The sequence below is a fragment of the Pogona vitticeps genome, chromosome 4, assembly GCF_051106095.1.
Source record: "Pogona vitticeps strain Pit_001003342236 chromosome 4, PviZW2.1, whole genome shotgun sequence".
NCBI lineage: Eukaryota > Metazoa > Chordata > Lepidosauria > Squamata > Agamidae > Pogona > Pogona vitticeps.
Window position 1 is genome coordinate 171,811,666 of NC_135786.1, and position 12,199 is coordinate 171,823,864.

The 12,199-nt window shown below is 40.4% G+C and overlaps 1 long non-coding RNA gene across 2 annotated transcripts in view; it reads right to left on the minus strand.

The window, feature by feature from the left end:
• LOC140706385 (uncharacterized) overlaps positions 1 to 10,663 on the minus strand; it is a 100,537-nt gene extending 89,874 nt beyond the window's left edge. For both annotated transcript variants that reach the window (XR_012086025.2, XR_012086026.2), the window contains exons 1-2: positions 6,939 to 10,663; positions 5,771 to 5,869 (exon numbers count right to left, since the gene is read on the minus strand). This is a non-coding gene — a long non-coding RNA (uncharacterized LOC140706385). The remainder of the gene's footprint in view (positions 1 to 5,770; positions 5,870 to 6,938) is intronic.
• Positions 10,664 to 12,199: the final 1,536 nt, after the last annotated feature.

Below are 12,199 nucleotides of genomic sequence, written 5' to 3' on the forward strand. Positions count from 1 at the left end.
CCTTCAGCAAAATTCATAAAATGTATATTAAAATGTGAGAATTGTTTTTCAAAGAGAAATAATTGCTTTATAGCTTGGGGACATTACTTATCTGGGCCATTCTGACCCATGATTCATTTCACCCCTTCACCTCAAAGGAAGGTGAAGTACTTCGAAAACAACTTCTGGGTGATACACACTTTTTTTAAAAAATATTGTTTTTGTACTGATAATCTACACTGAAATTTCACAGATTTTGGACTAGTGAAAAGGAAAACTCATTCCCCTGCTGATTTCTTCTTGGAGTTTGGCGTAAACTGACCCACATCAAAGCTGAATGAATGCTGCTATTTCTTTCACGTATGAATTTTCTTCATACAGTGGTCCCAGTAAGGCTGGGCTGCAGCACAATATGGTAGCAGCAGTACTAAATGTAGGGCCAGCTATCTCATGATCTACATGAAATCCTTCTCAGTCAGGTGCACATCCAATAAATAGTTGGCATGAAAGCATAGCACTGCAAAAAGTTATAAGGATCATCATGATGCTGTTTGTTTTCTCTGTGGTGGAGAACAATTCTTAATTCTGAATGGTTTCTTTCCTCATTAGAGTATTTGCAGGTGACAGCTCCATTGTATTCTTAGGTCATTAGACTGAGGCAGGTCAAATCAACAATGGACAGTTTGCTTCAGCTGAAATTTCTGGCTGTCAGGTCCAGCCCTACCTTTAAGCACAATGGTAGGGTCACCCCTGGGTACTGTGGCTTTACCGATATCAGTTAAGGCTTACATTTATTCATAATTCAGTGCTAAGCAGAAGGCTATGGAAATAAGTGAAATCAGCATAATATGTTTCCAGGTAAGTGCATACATGTTAAGGAACTGTTGGTATAAATGTGGATGTTATGAAAAACAAGTGGCTGCTGCCGATAATGGTGTCCCCATATATATCCCCTTCTTCCCCCCCCCCCGCTTCTGTTAAGCTGACCAAGTGATGCCACATCTAATCTTGCCATGAGCTTTACCACCATTGCAAGTGGCAATAAATGATGTGGAGTGAGTTAAGGGAGTGCCCAATATGATGATGTCACTTCAAATAATACAACAAGTTTCAGAAAATGTTATAGAAGAGGAAGACCTGTACATCTCTCCTGGAACATCAAGTTCCTTCCACCATTGACCCCATTGCCTTAGTGCCAGAAAGAAGTCTAGCTTGCAAAGTTAGCATTTTATTTATTTCTTGATGTATTTTCAGAATCACATTATTGTAAGGTGTACTTTAGGGAGCTGTAACATCTTTGGCTGCATTATTGTCACGAGGCTGTTACAAACTTTTTATAGACTTCATGCAAACACTCTCTCCTCTAGCTAGCCTATCTGTTTCTAAAGTATACCACTGCAGGTTAGTGAATGGTACTGCTTGACCAAGCAGTAATTATGGAAAACCAAGCCCTGCAATGCTGCATCTTGGCCAGTGGAGGACAAATCTGAAGACACTGTTCATAAAAACACAGCAGCCCCTTTCAATGCCAGCATTTTATGATCTCAGAACTTCTCCAGCCTCATATGTAGCAAACTCCACTGCAAATACCTGAAGGTAATTGTAGTAAGCCTTGTGCATTACATCAAAATTGCCTTGTCAAAATGAATGTCACATTTCAAACAAATATCAGATTTTTAAAAATATATTTTTAAAGCAATCAAGAGTTATTCAACTCAGCATATGATTTTTTTTTCCAGTAGTAGTCAAAATTATGTTGGTGATTTACACATTTGCAACTTAATTGAGTAACTCCCCACTAAAAATGGGCACAAAGAGCCAATTTGGAAGTTCGTGACAGTTCGTTTTTCTGCCGGACCAGTGTTTGGCACTTCCTAGCCCCACATCCTCCAGTAGGTGCCCACTCAGAGGGAGCACCCAGAAGAGGTGTAGCAGGAAAGCTGAGGCACTGCCTCTGAGGGGGCACCCGACAGAGGAGGCAGGCCTGGGAAGCACCAAACACTCGTTCAGACGAAAAACAAACCAGCACAAACGGCTGAAGTGGTGATTCATGCCCATTTCTACTCCCCCACAGTAAACTGCCATTAAATAATAAGGCAGCAGTCATATTACCAGATGTACACCTGATAATATGTCAATTGGGCAAGTATTTTAAACCTGTACTTTTTTACCTTTTTCCTTCCTTAACTATGAGTCTCCACCAGGGGTACATCTCTTCCTGCTTTCAGATTGTAATGTCGGAATACGGGTGACATTTCATTAGTAGAGGTAGCCTTCCTAATAGTTCAGTCTTTGGTTGTATGGAAGCAACTTCCATCTTTTCTCCATTAAAAAAATAGTTGTGGAAAAGATGGACAGTGAAGGTGAAACAACAGCAGTCAAATGACAGTCAGTCTCATTTGTACACAAGCAGCACTCCACCAGCTGTCGGACTTGTGATACAATAACAGGTGAAATAACAGAGGTCTCAGCAACACTAGTTCTCTCCTCTCCTGTGGCATAATATAGTCCCTTTAAAAAAAAAGATGATGTAATTGGGTATTTCTCACCCTTTATGAAATTGTGTTTTCCACCTACGCTATGCCTGATGAAGTGAATTTCATTCCAGAAAGTTTGCACTGGATGTTTGATGTTTACAGGTCTAAATAAAGGTATAATCTTTTCTACATTTGGATTTCCACTTCCTTGTTGACTAAAGGTGATGATTTCAGTGAACATTAATTTGCCTATAATCATTTTTTAAAAAAACAGCCAACTGTTTATTCCATTCCACTGTGCAGAAATTAACCAAAACAAAACAAAAACAACACAAACACACATACACCCAGTTTATGGATGGAGGAGCCAACTGAAAGCCATACACTCAGCAGTATGATGGCCATGGCAGAAAAATTGCTCTTTAATAACACTTGAAATCCCTGACTGATCTAATTTTGTACTCCTTTAATGTGGCAAAACTACAGTATGGAAAGGCCATTGAATGCTCATCCTGCCCACCATAATACTCCTTGCACAAAGAGAACTAGCATATCAGAAGGAAAGCTAAGCTGGAAATGAGTCTTGGACCATTTTGGTACTTACAGGATACAAATTTATAGGGTCAGAGGAAAAGCCATGTGAAAGAAGCTATTGTGTGAATGTGCGATCAAAGTCTGTTTATTTATTGGGGTGCTAGCCATTATTAGAAGAAGCAGGAAAAGGCTTTCTTTTAAACACTGGAGTTGCTATGTCTTTAAAAATGGCTTACAGAAATGCCATATTGGGCTTGCAGGACAGGAGCGTGGGGGGGGGGAGCGGCAAAACATGGCAGCCTGGTCACCCATTGCCCCTAAATGGCACAAGGGGACTTTTAAAGAAAAACTTTCAGTGGGTCTGCAGAGAGGTTCAGGAGCCCATTTGGATTCCTGGAGGGCTGTGTGCAGCCCATGGAATGCATTTTCCTCACCCTTGATTCAAATGCATACTTTCTTTCTTGCCAGTAATGCTTACCTAAAAATATCCAATTATTAACCCTGATGTGAGTACTCTTGCCCTTTTGTTTTACCATCAAAACGTTCCTCAGAAGCAAGCCTGTTTAGTTTATAATCAATAGAAATCTTTACATGTTACATAAGTGGGTGTTTCGTTTCCACTGGAGGAAGGGCACATGAATTGTGCTTCTCTTTCTGGACCTTCACAGTCACACATATACATATAATCATCAAATATTTCTCAACAGGAGACACATTAAAATGTTCCTTTACATAATACAGTGGAGGGCCAAAAAAGGTGTATGATTCATTTGTCCTTCTCATGTGATTCTTTCTAATTGACTGCAATGCCAGTCCTAGTGCTGATCTGGTCACCTGTCATATTAGTATCTAACGTCTACTAGTGTTTTGGTGCAGTGGTTTAGACTGGCCAAATTCTGAAAGGCATTGGATTCCTGGTCTTTTAAGAGCCTTCAGATTGGCTATAGCTCCACAGATTTCTCTGTTATCATACCAGTGGTGGCAGGAGGTATATCCTGAAGTTTCCCATCTTTCTGAACTCCTATGAAGATGGAGACTTCCTCACTTTAGAATTATGCTTGCCCTAACTTCACTTATTAGAGCACATCTCCAGTGTGATGAGCCTTAAACAGAGAAAAGTGTGGGCAAAGAACCCAAATGGATTGACTCAAGTGATCAGCTGAAGGCAAAGAATTATTAGATGCAAGGATCAAAGGCCCAAATGGTACTTCATGCGTAAATGGTAACCTGAGAGACAACCAAATCAAGGACAAGGCTTAAGGCATAAACTATAAAGATCTCAAAAGGTGGGGAGAACTGATCAGAAACTCGTATCCTGTTCCCTTCTGTATCATATATCTACTTCATCCTTGTCCCTAAGCTAACATCACAGGGCCAGACATGTGATGGTGCAGCAAAGAGGAAAGAGTGAGTGGGGAAAAATTAAGTTCAGTTGAAAGATGCAACCAGATTAATGGAAATTCATTTGCAAATTTACAGGGATAAACCTCAAGTCCAAGACTTTTTTTATTTTGTTTTATCTATTGCACCCCACAACACACTTATGCTGTCAAAGAAAATCTGAAATTTGAGACATGGTATAGGAAATTATAGAAACAAATTTAGAATTTAGTTAGTGATGTTGCTTTGAACAGAATATATTTCTGTGTACTTACAATATTTATGTTCTCTTGTGTGGCAAATGTTTTTCTTTGCTATTTCCTCAAACTGGACAAAATTTATTTTTAAGATGCTTATTAAACTGTTTCTATCCCGCCCTATACACAGATCTCAGTGAAAGGTACAATAAATAGAAACCTTTCAAGAGTTTAAACATTTTTTTTCAATTCAGCAAAATCAAGATAAAGCCTATTAAACTAAAACCATGCCATGATTACTGAGATGCAGAAGCTTGGATAACAGTCTGGTCTTAATTCTCTGTTGAAATAAGGCCAACGTTGGCACTAGTCAGGCTCCCAAGGGGAGGCATTCCACAACAGTGCAGCAAGAGTTGAGAAGGCCTTCTGCCACATTATGGGGAATAAAGGGAGGGCCACTTCGAACATCGTAATGGGCTGGAAGACCCCCCCCTTCAGATAGCCATGTCCTAGGATGTTAAGGGCAAAATGAAATGATCACATCCCAGTCTAGTAATGTTGATCTGCTAACTTCCATTTGGGCACATCTGCATTGCAATATTCATCCAAGCCTTCTTTAATTGGCCTTAAATATAGAATTCTTAAAAGCCCTGCTCCCTAATTGTTAAAAATACTGTGGATTTCCCACTCCAAATCCATCTTGACTACATATCTCTTAAAGTGTGTGTGCGTGCGTGCGCGTGCATGTGTGTGCGTGCACACACACACACACACACACAGAGAGAGAGAGAGAGAGAGAGAGAGTCTCTTATCAATTTCTACTACACAAATAATCATACTAGGAAAAAGGCACTTTTGAATGTTTGACTAATTACTTTTAAGGTCTACCAGGTCGTATTTTTAAAGCACATTTTAATAAAATAACAGTAGCCCCAGTGTGTATAATCAGACTGCTAGAGAAAATTGGGGTTGTCTGCTCTCTAGTTCATGACCGATGAATAAATGGGCTCAGCATTTTGAGGTCATGCCTGCAGCTGAATATCCCTGTACTTAAACAATGGAAGATGTGCAGCCATCAGTGAACTGTGTCTTGCCTTTTTTCCCTCTTCCTTTCTTCCTTTACATTTTTTCAAACACATGCCTGAACACATTCCTTTTGATAGAAGGGACTGGGTAGGAACAGATCAGGATATGGTAGCTTACCAATGCCTAGTCCATCAGTAGAAAACAATTTCTTGCATTTTCTATTTCTAATCAAGTGTAGGACTTCATGAAGAAAGCTTGAGGGTGCGTATGTTCAATCTGGAAAACAAAAGATGACAGAAAAATCAGAGTGTTCTGTCCATGAGGAATCATTATGGGGGGGGGGGAAGAGCAAAGATACAGACTGCATTCTTACTTAGGTATTTTTATTTATTGTTTTGACTTATATCAACCCTGGATAGATGGAAAGCTGAGTCAACCTTGAGCCAGCTCCCTGAATCCACTGGGATCAAACTCAGGTCATGAGCAAAGGCTTAACTGCAGTACTGCAGCTTAATCACTGTCCCATGGGGTACCCATTTCTTTCCAACATGCTTAGAGGGGAGTATCTAATCCTTCCTTCTCCATCATTGCTTTCTCTACATGAAGACAGACGAGGGATCCCTGCTTGCCTGGTGACTCTTCATATGAGGGAGAGCTCTGGAAAATTAATGTTCTTGCTTGCATGGAAAGCTTTCACACAAGCTCTCCACTGTATATAGCAATGGACAAAGTGATGATGGAGAAGGCAGAGGTTAGGTTCTCTCTTCTAAAGCATATGGGAGAGAACCAGATAAGTAACACCTGAACAGGGCTGTAGATTTGGAACCAAACAATCCATTTAGGATGATTCTCCTAATCTACTCTGGCTCTCCTAATCTCTAGCCCAACTCATCTGCAATTCCAAACAGGGATTACCAGATTACAAAGTAGTTATGATACATAAAGATGCTTGCCCAGCAAATAACTATAGACAATCCACAAAAGAGAAGCTGTTTTCTTCCTGAGAAAAAGAGATAAAACATTTGTGTTACTCAAAAGCTGTCATACTATTTTCACCCACACCGAACACTATTATTTTACTTATTTTGAATAGCAGTACACTGAACCTTCCTCACATCACCTTGCATAATTTTGCTTCCTTACACAAGGGAAGCATGCAAAATTATCACTCAAAGTAGATTTCCAGTTTATGCATCATTTCATTTTAGTGCTATTCCAAAGTTAATGTGTTTAGGACTGAGTTTTGGGGCTGTAGAGAAAGAGAGAGTGGAGAAGTATGTTCAAAATTAATAATGCATTTACATTTTCAAAGCAAGAGACAGTGATAATTCAGCCGTGTACTCACGTTGTGCTAGATATATATATGGTAAAGTCCAGTCTTAATCAGTGTGGGCCTTCATTTACAATGATTTGCACCACTCCTGACAATGGAAGGTTTTACTGCTGCATGCCTGAAACAGAGGGACCAACATACTTGCATGAACAACTTTAGCAGAAATGTTAGTAATAACATAGGTCAAACCCAATTGCTAATCCCAACTAGAGTTAACCCATTGACCAAGTGAGGTTTACATTAGTGTTGATTTGCCATTCAAGAACTGATTCAAAGGCTAACTGGGCCTGCCAATTGGATTTAGACCTTAATTAGCCCATTCCCTCCCCCTTTAAAAGATATAAAAATTCAATTAGGATCACAAACTGCACAAAAATCAAAAAAAGTAACCAAAGCAAGAAAAAGCCCTACTGAAAAAGTGGAACTCAACTTTGAAGAACTGAGTGAAATCTTGGCTGACTTCAGTTTTGTCATATTCTGACTTCTGTGAAGCTGGCTTTCAGGTCTCTGATGGGAATTTCAAAGTCACAAAATCCTTCTGTAGTGTGACATGGAGACATCACATAGTTGATGCTTGTGCCATACACCATATAATTATGAGCAAATGTCATCACACAGTGACACAGCATCACAAACATATCAAGGGAAATAATGCAATGTGGAAGGGTGTCATATTGAGATTCTCTCACAGCTAATTCCATCTCAACACAGATTCTAGATATTCCCCTCCGCCTTCCACTTGCCTCTCCTGTCCTTCTTTGCACCCATTTGAATAAAGTACGAAAGCAGGGTCACATAAGCACTAGATGGCCTCTAATAAGGTTACAATTTCTCGGTTCCTGTTTGATTAAAGAGGAATGTCAACAAATTCTACTTATCTCAAAAACGGCAGTTAGGTGGAATAAAGAGACTTATGAACCTTGAGTATTTTGTGCACATTAAAGGAATTATTCAGAGGACAAGCCTGCAGTTATTTTTACAAGAACAAGGACAAAAGAGATCCTTAAGACATATCCATGGAAATGCATAATACCAGAACAGTGACTGGTTCTTCAAAAGCTGGGGCTCAGTTAAGCATCTGTGGAAGCCAAATCTGGAAATCTGGAAATTTTGGGCATAGGGGTTAACAGTAGCCGGCCAGTAGCAAGGAAAGCCACTTTGTCCATGCTTCTTGGCTGCAGGATTATTATCAATCCACATAACTGAAGAGTAAGCCCTAGTTCAAGTTAGAGCTTGCCCAAACAATTAGGAAATTTTTCAGCAGAGGTGGGGAAATAGGATTGCTAATGCCATAAGCAAAATTTCATAGTACTGTAACAATGACTATGTGAACTTCGGTACCCAGTGTGGGTATGTTGGATAGAATAATGGATTAGGACTCAGAAGCCCAGGGTTCAATCCCCTGGCTCTGCCACAGAAACTCACTGAGGGATGGAACTGGTAAAACCATTCCTTAAATACCTCACTTACTTTGAAAACCCCATTAGGGTCACTATAAGTCACTTCTGACTAGATGGTACATAACAACAGTATGCTTCAGCTTAATGGTCGGGGGGGGGGGAGAGACACTCTGTTAGAAAAAAATATTATAGGATGAACCTTGTTGAATTAGACACTAGTCCTGTATTTTTGTTCATGTGGTGGCCAAGCAGTTTTCCATGGAAAGACCACAAGCTAGACTGATATGGAGGTGTACCCCCATCTCACCTTCTCTGGCAACTCATACACAGAGGTATACTGCCTCTTGTACTGCATGTTTCATATATATAGTTAATCTGACCAGAAATCACTGACATTCCTTAAGTGCACTGAAGTCATGTGCCTTAAATCCCTCTTTAAAGCTGTTCAGTTCAGCAGCAATCATCACATTTTGCAAAAGTTAATTCCACAGTTTAATTATGAACTACATGCAGAAATACATGGAATCGTGGAAAACTGGTATTCATAGAATCATAGAAAAGTGAAGCTGGAAGGGGCCTACAAGGCCATCAAGTCCAACCCCCTGCTCAGTGCAGGAATACAATCAAAGCATATCTGCCAAGTGATTATCTAAGTTTTTCTTTAATGCCTCCAGTGTTGGAGCACTCACCAACTCCCGAGGTAAATGGTTCCACTGTCATACTGTTCTAACAGTTAGGAAGTTTTTCCTGATATTCCACCTAGGTTTTGAGCCATACTATTGCATTTTCTATGACAGTATTATCTATGTTGACTATGTTCAGACATGAGTCTATTCTAGCCTACCTGAAGACTCCAGAATTTAAGCTGAGACGAAAAACAAACATTACAGATAGCCCTAGAGCTGAAAGAACAGTCTTTTCGAGTTTGTGAAAACAGGCTTCAGAGAAACCCTATGCTTAAGTCCTGAAGACCAGTAACCAAATAAAACAAATTAACCTCCATACTCTGGGAGCTAGAGAAACTCCCACAGTGACATTCATTAGTTAAAGATTTTCCACTTCTAGTCATGGGCTATCTCTAACATCTGTTTTTGGACTGAGACCTTTTGCATCCAAAACTTGTGATCTGCCCTTGAACTGTGATTCTTCCCTCAGACAGCAGAGGTGGAATATCTGGTCCTCCAGATGTTTGGGACTTCTGTTTCAGGAGCTTTAGCCAGCCTAGCTAATATTAACAGACTGTGGTCTGAAATATCTGAAGAGCCAGCATTTTCCCATCCTGGACTCTCTACAGCACAGACAAAGTAGAGAAATGTAGAAAGAAGGAGAGATGGGTAGGAGAGAACAGCCAGGAGGCTGGTGTTTCTATTAGAAGGACAGACGCATGAACACACTACAAACTCTATTTCTTCCACCTTTTATCCCTATACTTTGTATGCCAATTGTATGTCTCCAGTACCAGTAATTAAAATTCCAGGCATTTATGACATGGAAACAGCTGAAATCCAGGTCTATCATAAAGGAACATTTTTCAAAAATACATACTCAGTAATTCTAAAGACCTTGATGGGTCCATATGTCAGTTTAAAGGTCTTAATTAGAGATAGGGACAAACGGCCAAACTAGCAGTTCACGCCAATTCATTTCTCAGCCGAACAAGTATTCAATGCTTCCCAGTCCCCACTCCACCCCTGGGCAGGCACCCACTCAGAGGCCATGGCCAGAGGAAGTTGCAGAGGGAACCCAAGGCACTGCCTCTCAGTGGGTGCCCACTGGAGGAGGCAAGACTTGGAAGCACCGAACACCTGTTCAGCTAAGAAACAAGCCAGCATGAACCATCAGTTTGGTGCTTTGTGCTCATGTTTAGAAAAGTGTTTGGCCTTGAGCTGTCCAGATATGTCCCAAAATTCAGAATGTGCAGTAAGAAATAACCAAGAAAGTCCGTTAAATCATGCCAGAAAAGCTAGAACAATATATACATATACATCTCTCTCTCTCTCTCTCTCTCTGTCTGTCCATCTGTCTGTCTGTCTGTCTGTTTGCACACATATACACCAGAGAGAGAGATGGAGAGAGAGATGTGCTATCCGATGTAAAAACATGTCATGGTATACAATATAAAAACATGTCATGTTTGAGTATAGCGATATGGTCAATATAAATCTTTTATTTTGCATTTCATAAGGTGTGCAATAGAAAAAGCCATACTAACAATAAATGTTACCCACCTGAGGTCTATAGCTTGTTTTGCGGCCAAGCGAGTTACATTTTCTGCTATTATTAATGCATAGCAAGGCCTTTTTCATATCAATTTGAAATTATACGTTGGGGAAATCCCTGTACAACAGCAACCAATGCTTTGTTTCCTCTGTGTGGCCCTTTGCAATTACTAGAATGTGCAAATATAATTTAGCTCAGGTAAAATTCAATCAGTCACCCCAAGCACAAAGAAATCTCCATCTCCCAGGAAAAACCCATGCACACACAAGCATCAGAGTGTTTCCCTAGAAATGGCACAAGGGAGCCGTAAGAATTTCTAAAACAAATTTATTAGAATATTTAAATTCAAGTTGTAATGGAAAATTTACTTGGCTAAGAGGAGTGTACGTTAGAACGGTTTGTAGGTATGTGTGTGAGTGCTTCGCTGTGCCTTGAAATCAAGGCAAACCAGGGAGATTGCTTTCAAAGCTCTGCAATTTTTTCATGGACAAAAATATATACAAGCGATTTCTTTGGGAACTCATAGTAAGACATAAAATAGAACCAAGGTCGTCCTAGCAGTAAATGTTTTTTTTTTTTTAAATAAACCTAAAAGAAGTGCGTGCTAGTTCAGGTCCTATATTTTTTTTGCTTAACACTTATATATCTACCCAACATTTATTTCCAATCGAAACCTGCACACTGCCCTCCTACCTTCTTCTTCTTCTTCTTCAACTTCGTTGTGCTTCCTTCTGGTATCCCCTCCTGCGGCACTCTCTCTCCAAATCTTACACTCATTCAATCCCAGCATCTCTTCTTCTGTTTCTCTCTGAAACGGACCTATCCTCATTGCAAAGGACTCATCCTTATCTATCTTCCTCTCACTTCCTTGACCTCAGAGCTAACTGGTTCCTCCATCCTGATACTGTCTCTCTTTCCTTTGGAGGCCTCTCTTTTTGCTGCAGGCATCCATAGTTACGCTGTTAATGGTGGCTCTCCTTCGTAGTGCTACTAGTCCCTGCCCTCATCCTCCACTACCTCTCACTCCTTCCCAATCTTCGAAATTGATTCTTTGACATTTTCTCCTTTGCGCCCCGGTCACTTCTTTTTACTTTATTAGAATAATTTCTATCCCACTGTGAGGAGGACATGGACGCCCCTGTTGGAGGTCTGTAAAGCTCCAACCCAGGATCCACACAACCTGACCAACCTCCTTAGTGAGCCAATCAGAAGACTTCCTATGCAACTCACTGAACTTGAGGGCACCACTGAATGTAGCTCCCATAAAATCAGGACTCACACAGAAGCCTATATGGCCATGTCAGCCTTAAGAATAGGAGGGCATGCAATAAAAGAGATGGGGAAGTTACTTTACCCCTGATGCAAGGCAAATATAAAGGCTGTGTTGCTGCTAAAATGGGAGAAGAAAAAGGAGGAACCAGAAAGGAAAGGAACCCCTGAGAGAAAGAAGTGGAATTTGGGACAGGTCAGGGGAGGAAATATATGGTTCCTTGAAAAAGACAGAAGAGAAATCTGAAGATAAATTGGTAGAGAAAGGAAGAATAGAAGAAGCAACAAACCCTGAGAAGAAGAGGAATTAGAGGAAGGAGAGTGGGGTGATGCCCAGGAGGAAGTGTTGGGGACTTACATGGCTGAAGATTTCCCTGGCAAAGA